We start from the raw sequence: 8,363 nt of genomic DNA, 5'->3' as shown, positions 1-8,363 counted from the left end.
AATAAATATTGTCTCTTTTATACTGGTTGTTTTATTGCACCAATAGTGGTCTTAACATATGGTCATGTGCAGGGTCCAGTCCCCGTCCCGGGGACCTCCTCTGGACATAATGTCCGCTCCCCTGTTCAGCACGCCGGGAATGTACACCGCTCAGATCGAGCGTAAATGGACGTGAGCCAGAGGAGCAGTCCTCTGGCTGTGTCCAGTAACTGGTGTGAGTGCACCCCCCCACCCTGGCAGGTTATGTAAGCCGCTGCAAACTTGTTGTCCGTGTGGACCAGAACATTGATTCTGGACTAAGAGAGTGAAATGCATAAGCACCTTTCCTACCATCAGGAGTTCCAACACATTTAGGTGGGGAATTGTGGGAGTTTGCCATGAGCACGCCCCCCCCCCCCCGCACTGTCAGTAATGCCTCCTGCCTGGTCTGTGACAGCTGAGCTGTCGTGGTGACCAAGTTCATGTCCATGCCCAGATAAGTGATGTACTGCTCTGGGGTGACAGAACTTTTCTCCCAATTTATGGAGAAGCCTAGCATGCTCAGGTATGCCATCAGCTTCTCCGTCTATGACATTGCTTCCTGTTTGGATGGAGCCATCAGGAGCAGATCGTCCAAGTAGAAAATAATTTTCATCCCTGCTGCATGCAAAAGCTGCAGCGCCGTGAAGGAGACACCTTGGAGAAGGTGTGTGGTGCCAGCGAGTATCCGAACGGGAGATGGTTGTACTGGTACCGAACTCCACAGAAGGAAAAATGCAGAAATTTTCTGTGTGTAGGAATGATCGGGATGTGAAAATGCGCGTCCTTCATGTCAATTGACGTGAACCTATCGCCTCTCTGGACACACTTGAGCATCTACGAGGTTGTTAACATGTGAAAAGGTTGGAGTGGGGAGGGGCTTGTGCGCCTCTTTTTTTGACTTGTTTCATATTGCCTGTCCTCTATTGCGTCCACCGTCCGTAGACGGGACGAAGAGGAGGAGCTACAGGTCTGTCTCACCACTGTCCGCTAGGGGACGGAACGAGCTGAATGAGGCTCTGATGCAGTCAGTTGTGCAAAGCACGCTTTGCCGTCAGCTTTCTCCCCGGCTGCCGCCGTGGGGCGAGGAAACAAAGGCAGAGACTGACTGAAAACAGAGCTCGCAGCTGCGCGTGACAAAGTGAATTTGTCCGCAGCGGAGAAACAAAGTGTTGGATGACTGTTTTTGGTGGAGACTGTAAGTCGGCTGGGCTGCAGCCCACCAGACTTAGTCTTATTCATTGTAGGGGAAACGTGAACTAGATGCTTGCGTCAGGAATTTAGTCTTTAGGTGAAGATGTTTATTTTTATTTGTTTCAAAAGCATCAACATTTTCAATCCCCAAAATCAATCTGAAGCTCCTATGTTTAATAGTTTTTGAGCAATAACCCTTTTTGTATGTCCAGATATCMCTTTTTCAGATAAACTGGGGGTCGGGGGCACTGATTGGTGGGCCTGATGGATAGAGCTTCGTCAGAGCTAAACAACAAAAAAAWWTTTTTTTTGAAGCTTCTACTGTATGTTGAACAGTTTCTGAGTTATAAGCATTTTTGCATGTCCAGACATCCCCTCTTTGAAAGGAGCCCCCTCCTCAAATATGGGGTCTATCGTAAAACCGTTGGCTGGTGCAGTGTAGGTCGGACTCAACTACAGTCCTGCCAAATTTCATGTTGATCGGTGCAGCCAAGTTTGTGCAACAGTTGACCAAAAATCTCCGGAGGAAAAAAATACAAAAACTAGATACCGCATAGTGGTAACATTATGACCCCCGCACGCACAAATGCACCAGAACTCAGAAGTCTTTATTCCTAATAAAAGTCATGCTACTAGGTGCATCCCAAAATTGTAGTGGTTTTGGTGGGGGTCTTTTTGGAGGGGGCGCGGGGTTGGCCTGATGGATAGCCCCTCAGAGCTAAACAACAAAAGAAATCTTAAGGTCCTATGTTAAATAGTTTTTGAGCTATAACCATTTTTGTATGTCCAGATACCCTTTTTCAGATGCGTCGCGGGGGGGGGGGGGGGGGGGGGGGGGGGTGGGCCTGATGGATAGAGCTTCATCAGAGCTAAACAACAAAATAAATCTGAAGCTCCTATGTTTAACAGTTTCTGAGTTTTAAGCATTTTTGCATTTCCAGACACCCCCACTTTGAAAGGAGCCCCCTCCTCAAATATGGGGTCTATCGTAAAATTGTTGGCTCGCACAGTGTAGGTCAGACTCACCCACAGCCCTGCCAAATTTCATGTTGATCGGTGCAGCCGTTTTTGTGGTACGGTTTACCAAAAATCACTGGAAAAAAACTTAAAATAAAATCAAACAAAATAAACCGTACGAAAACAATATGACCTGCTCATGTTTCACGTGCGGAGGTCATAACATGAACTTAACAAGCCTAAATAGATTTTTTAATCCTTCTGCACATCTGTTATTTGCGACATTATTACCTTGTTCAATGAGACAAATGAAAAACTTGACTTTTGTCCTGACAGATCAGCCTGACTGGGTCAGCTWCAAGCAATGATCCTGTAAAACTGACCACAGCTGAAGTTCTGTGAACAGAACCAAGTGAATAATGTGTAATCAACCAACAGTATGAAGTTTAAAAACAAAGAAACTTCTGTTTTGGTGTTCTAAACGGACCAATGAGGGATAATGACATCAAACTGGGGGCTAGCAGATGGCTGACTAAAGCCAATCCTGAAAACAGATATGTCGACTGACCTTTCTGCAACCCCTGTACACATATTCCTCACTCTGCGCTAACTCTTTCAGGCAGAAGCGGCGACTCTGTTTGGTCTGAGCTGCACTGCCRTTTCTCTCAGCTCATATGGGATGCAGCAGTAAAGGTCATTTCTAGAAGTTCAACATTACTGATCAGAATTTCAAGTGAACTGCGTTGCCCACATTTGCAGTTCCAGGCTCTGAGGGAAAATGGGGGATGCTTACGATGGGGAACCAACAGGCGCAGTAATGGGCCTGGGGAATAGAACCATGAAGCTTGTTACTAGCCTTCTTTAGATCAGTGTTATTCTTATTAATTGCTTTCTATTGTCATGCATCTTGTTTTAAATCACCCAACGGCAAAGTCCTCAGTTGTATCAGTTTGGGGAAAGAAGCACRCCTGTTTAACCTGAGGGTTTAATCCTGCCCAGGATTTAAATTGTTCACTGGTGAATAATGATTGTAGGACAGGAAAAATAATCTATTTTAATTCAATGACCAGATTACACTGTGATCAACCTTGCTTTCTGTTCTGTTAAGCCCAGGCTTTTTAATTTCATAAAAAGGAACAGGGTTTACTCTTCTCAGTCTAAAGCAAAAGCAAGACAAAGAGCTGCCAACAAGTCATAAAATTATTTTTGCCCTTGAGGTAAAAACTCCACGAAGCTGAAAACTCAAATTGTATGTGTGCTGGAGGTTTTAAATGTTTTCTTCGATTAAAAGTGATGTTTATTTCTTTTTATGTTAAGATTTTTTTATTAAAAAAGTGATATTTTGCTGTTTAGCTACTTGATGAAATATATAAATGGAAGTTTAGATTCATCAAACTCTTACTTTGTCCCACAGCCAACAAATGTCCAACAAACCAAATCATCATAAAACAAAGCAAACTGCCTTTGAGCAAAACAATCTAAAATGAGACATTTTCAGCAAGAGAGCTTTAGCATTATCTTTTCCCATTTTTGGTTTGTGGATTAAAAAGCACCTAATTGGGTTCAGAAGGTAAAGCTAAAACTCATTTGCTGGGGAAAATAACAAAACAAACTGTGGAAACATCCTGAAATCCAGCCAGCTGAACTCTAACTAGCACTGCCACACATTCGCCAACACAAAACGACTAATTCAGCCATTTTTAATACAGATATTGAACTCAAATCTGGTGCTGGAGTCACTGACAGTAATTTGCATGTTATACTCTGAGAGCCAACACATCTGATGGCGCATTAGGTTATTTTTTTATGTTCGCCCAAAAGGACTATAACTATTTTTCTTCTCAATAGAACATGATTTTAGCCTAAAACTGGCATGAAAGGTGGCGGGTGATGTGCATTTCATCATAATACCGAAACAATTTCAAACTGCAGAATTTAGGTTAACTATATTTACAAACTATATGCAGCTACACACTGCAAGCAGCTCTAATTGATGTCAAAATCTAATCACATATAAACAGTGACAAAAATAACAGCAGTGTTGATGCTTTGTAGAAAATTATTGAAAAAGGAAAGCTCACTGCAGCATTTAGTTTTGTCGTTTCTCCAAAGGTCAATTACATGCTCATGATGACCGATTTAACTGCATTCTGGAGCCCTGGACGAATAATCTGCCAGAGCAAGTGGAGCATATCATGCAAAAGCTCTGCTTAGCTTAAACCTCCACTGCCATCTTTGACTAGCTTGTTTTATCAACCTAATATGAGGTATACAGTATTCTCCACAAACACATGCTGCTTTAAGCTGCCTCTACTTCTGCACAGTTTAATTGGCTATAAGTTGAGCACTCCAGAAGCCTAATTCAGCTCTAATGACTGAAAGGCTACACAGTTTGTGTGTACACGTGTGCGGGGACGTGCCAGGAAGTGTTCTGAATCATCCGACTATTAAGTTGTCTCTGAAGCAACAACCAGCCATAATCTGCTGGACTGGCYGGAACGACTCTCTGTATAGAACAGCTAATCAGTCACGTGCCAGGTTGCAAAGTACAGTTTCTCCTGACTGAGTCACTATTCGGTTTGACAGCGTTATTTCTCAAACCAACCCCAGGGCACGACTTGCTTAATCATGGGTGATTAAAAGTGGCTTTGTCTCGTGCCGCTTTGATGGGGTTATTTTCCTCCATCAGCCAGTCTGCTTTGAGTCAGCATTCTTACATGCCTGTTTGTTTATCCCCCGCTTACCCCTTCCACCCTGCTAAGATTGAGTGGTGAATCCGTTTTCGCTGGGAAATCATGGATCCAGGTTAAAGTGCAAACAAACATGCCACAAATGTTCTCCATCAGGAGGACAGATACTGATCTTGCAGCTGTATGGTCCCTAGAAAGGCGCGTTTTGGTTGATGGGTGCAGGGTTTTATGTCAAGGAGGACACCAAACAACAACCCTCAGCAGAAAGGAGCACTTAGGAGAGCAGAAAGAGGAAGCTGGAGCGTTTTCAACAACACGGAGAGCTCCCACACTGTATACGTGGCAGTGTGGGAGCTCTCCGAGGAGGCTGGAGCGTTTTCAGCACCACGGAGAGCTCCCACATTGTACGTGGCAGTTCACCGCAGCGGTGCGCGCTGAACAGCCCTCATTTCCCACTCCGCTGGCTGTCACGGAAGCTTTGCTGCCGCTGCGCCAGCTCTCAGGTGACACTGAAAGGATTTTCCCCATAAGACAGCGTTGAAGCAGCTCATTTAACCTAATCAGACGAGTAAATCTTATTAAAGAGTTTCGTCCCTTTCCCCCCTAAAGCAAGCGCGTGGAGCCAACGCGCTCAGACTCTAATGGTGATCAAAGAGAACCCGTGGGGTGAGACTGAGGGAGAGATTCGTGTAGTGTCCAGAGAGGGGCAAGACTGTCTCGGTGTGTTTTCACAGTCCATGTGTGCTGTTGCTGGATCAAAGCTGGGCGCATCCGATCACAGACCTGTCCTGCTGGAGCCATTTAACAAACGCTGTTTCCGTGCAGGTAGAATCCCCTCGCGTTATGTGACCGTGCCAAAGCAAGAAACTGCTCCCAGTGACAGATTAATYACACCCTATTCTGCAGCAAACAAAAGACAACAAACCGAACTAGTGTGGTTAAACACTCACAGACTGTCAACGACATCGCCCTTGGCTGTGAGCCTGCACCTCACTCGTTGGGATTTTGCGCAGCTGAAACTAATTCGTAATTAACAGCTTYTGCTCACCCACAAATCCAAACACCACGCGCACAAAACAGGAAAATTAGTTTAAAAAAATAATACATTTCCAAATAAACCTTCATGCCACCTCCAGTCCTCACCTTTCGTTCTCCAGTGGTAAGACGAAAAGGAAATTCGCRCTAACACACGCCTCGTCCAAACTGCGCTGTCTGTAGTTCCAGCCCTCCACTCCGGCTCGGTTCAGGATAATTATGGGATGGCGTGTCAGAAGCAGCGTCGTTCCCAACTCTCAGCAGAAGCTCAGCATCCTCCGGCTCCTGGCGGCTGCTTTCCTCTCACAGCCTCGCTCCTCTTTCTTCCCTATTTCAACTACCTCTCTCGCGCTGCTCCACTCCTGACGTCACAGCAGCCGCCGCAGATCCTGCACGCGTGAAAACGACACCTGTGTGGGTCTGCRCCGACAAAGGAGAGGATTAGTGTGTATGTGTTTTGTTTAAAAAAGTTATGATTAAAGTTGTGAATGGAGCAAGTTTCAATAAAAAAGTTGACAACATTAAAACGCTAAACTTGTTTAATAAGAGCTTTGCAATGTTCTGAATATAAATAACAAAATCATAAAGTAAGAAACAAAATCTTTAGATTATTTTTCTCTCACATTATGGGTTATGTCATATAAGCAAAAGTTGCAAATAATTGTGTTTGTTTACCTACAAAAACGCCTGAAGTGACTGAAACTAGGTCAACAATGATGACATACATGCAAGAGTTATTTGGGATTGGGAAGTTCTTGTTTTGGCACACGTTTACGCTCAGATTTGTTGAGGATACTATGAAGACAAATAAGATTTGTTTAGGTAGATGGCATACCTGCTTTTCAGAGTTCCATATGGGAAACTGGAGTAAACTCTTAAATGGCACCATCAGCAGGATGACCTTGTTCATGTTTCAAAGTTGGCAGTGTTTAATGAGTTCCTTTACAAATCCGATCATGTGCCATAAATAAATAAAAAAAATATTTCTAACATTTAGCTCTCCCTTATGGTTGCAATAAATAAATAAATAAATAAATAAATAAAAAATAACGGAAAACCCGAAGAACTAAGCAGTGACATATGTTGCTTGCCTTGTCACCCAAGCTTCAATCAGTTCTAAGGGGCTGAAATGTTTTCTTTCAGTTTTTACTCTGACCCTTCAGGGCTGAGTGATGGGGGAAGGCAAACGCTGCAACACCTGCTGATCAGGAGGTAGCGATGATGTTGATGAAATCTTTAAAATCACTTTCACAGATGAGCAGCTTCAAACTTTTTTTAACTGAGCGAGCATTTCTCTTTGGCCTATCTTGGCCAATTGCAACACATAGACTTATAAAATATGAGTTAACAGACTAAAACATGCTAAATTTCACTGCAAAAATTGTGTTAAAATCTGTTTAGTCAAATACCCAACTGTCCTCTAAACACCTGTTTGTATTTGAGTAAAAGAGAGGAGAATGATGAACTGTGTAAGGCACAATTGGACTTAGCATATTCTGAAAAGCCACTGGGATGGTGGTGCCCTTATCAAAATTGCATGTGGTACTAAAACATTCATGGTCAATGTAACATTTATCAAGATAAAGACAAAAGGGAGTTTAGGGAATGCAAAAATGAAAGACAAAGAATAAAATATGAAAGAACAATTTGGCCAAAAGTAGAAAAAGCAAGGGAAAATAAATTCTTTAAGGTGGAAATGTCCAAAAGAAAGAAATATATTTTAGAATGGCAATCCTTATATGTAATAGTGTATTAACACAATTAGGTTTGCAATAATGTTTACCAACCAGTTTAATTTTTCTTCAACATTTTTCACAAAAATTGCAGCAAATGAAAAGTTCCTCACCTCGGGGGTTTACTTAAAAGGAATCCATCCAGCCCCCATTCCATTATCCTCCATAGCCCTGCTGTAGGGTAGAATAGGTTCTGAAGAAGATGTTGTGTTTTCTTGTTGATAAATGCACAGGTGTCCCTGCATAAGATCTGCCTCCAAGGCAGCATAAAATCTCAAGGTACTTTTCTGAATTAATACTGTTGTCCCAGCAGAGTAAATTACCTCACCCAAGGACACATTTATGACCTCACAGAGCTGTGACTTCTGGACTGGTTGCAGATCACAGTCCAGTCTCCCCCCAAAAATAGTAGAATACAGATTCGTTTGACTCACAAGACACAATTTCCACAATGCAGTGGTTCATCTTAGATGCCTGCAAGCTCAGAAATCTCAAGGCTGCTTTGTAACAAGATTTCCATGATTTATTTTTATTTTTTGCATAGTTCTGAGTAGGGCTGTGTATTGGCAAGAATTTGGCGATACGATACATATCATAACAGAGGGGTCACGATACGATATATCCCGATATTTTGCGATACTGTAAACAAGGCAATATATTGCAATATATTGTGATTTTTTTTGTCCAAAAATTCTATTAAATAAAAATCTCTTACTGAAATAAAAAAAGAAAAGCT

The 8,363-nt window shown here is 42.7% G+C and overlaps 1 protein-coding gene across 1 annotated transcript in view; it reads right to left on the bottom strand.

Moving 5' to 3' along the window:
* fstl4 (follistatin-like 4) overlaps positions 1-6,213 on the bottom strand; it is a 265,314-nt gene extending 259,101 nt beyond the window's left edge. The window contains exon 1 of the mRNA XM_014018422.1: positions 6,003-6,213. The gene's annotated coding sequence lies outside the window, so the exon portion shown is untranslated. The remainder of the gene's footprint in view (positions 1-6,002) is intronic.
* Positions 6,214-8,363: the final 2,150 nt, after the last annotated feature.

This window comes from Austrofundulus limnaeus, unplaced genomic scaffold (genome assembly GCF_001266775.1).
Source record: "Austrofundulus limnaeus strain Quisiro unplaced genomic scaffold, Austrofundulus_limnaeus-1.0 Scaffold192, whole genome shotgun sequence".
Lineage (NCBI taxonomy): Eukaryota > Metazoa > Chordata > Actinopteri > Cyprinodontiformes > Rivulidae > Austrofundulus > Austrofundulus limnaeus.
Note: the sequence above shows the minus strand (reverse complement) of the source record. Positions and strands in the feature narration are given on the sequence as shown.